Below are 245 nucleotides of genomic sequence, written 5' to 3'. Positions count from 1 at the left end.
TTTTTCCTTGCCACTGTCGCACTGTTGCTTGCTCTGGAAGAAACTACTAGAACGGTTGGGTCCTTGTAAATTCTGGAGTATGGTCTAGACCTACTCTATCTGTAAAATGTCTCGAGATAACTCGTTAGGAATTGATACTATAAATAAAATTGAATTGAATTGAATTGTCTTGCTGGAGATGAAAACATTTTTTTTATTCAAACAAATGGCATACTTTGTAAGTAGTAATAAGTAATTTTACTTTA

The 245-nt window shown here is 33.1% G+C and overlaps 1 long non-coding RNA gene across 1 annotated transcript in view; it reads right to left on the bottom strand.

Moving 5' to 3' along the window:
• The window catches only part of LOC116695339 (uncharacterized), a 12664-nt gene that overhangs the window by 2144 nt on the left and 10275 nt on the right, over positions 1 to 245 (bottom strand). The gene's annotated exons all lie outside the window — the stretch shown is intronic.

The sequence above is a fragment of the Etheostoma spectabile genome, chromosome 9 (assembly GCF_008692095.1).
Source record: "Etheostoma spectabile isolate EspeVRDwgs_2016 chromosome 9, UIUC_Espe_1.0, whole genome shotgun sequence".
Lineage (NCBI taxonomy): Eukaryota > Metazoa > Chordata > Actinopteri > Perciformes > Percidae > Etheostoma > Etheostoma spectabile.
This window is presented reverse-complemented; position numbering and strand designations above follow the sequence as displayed.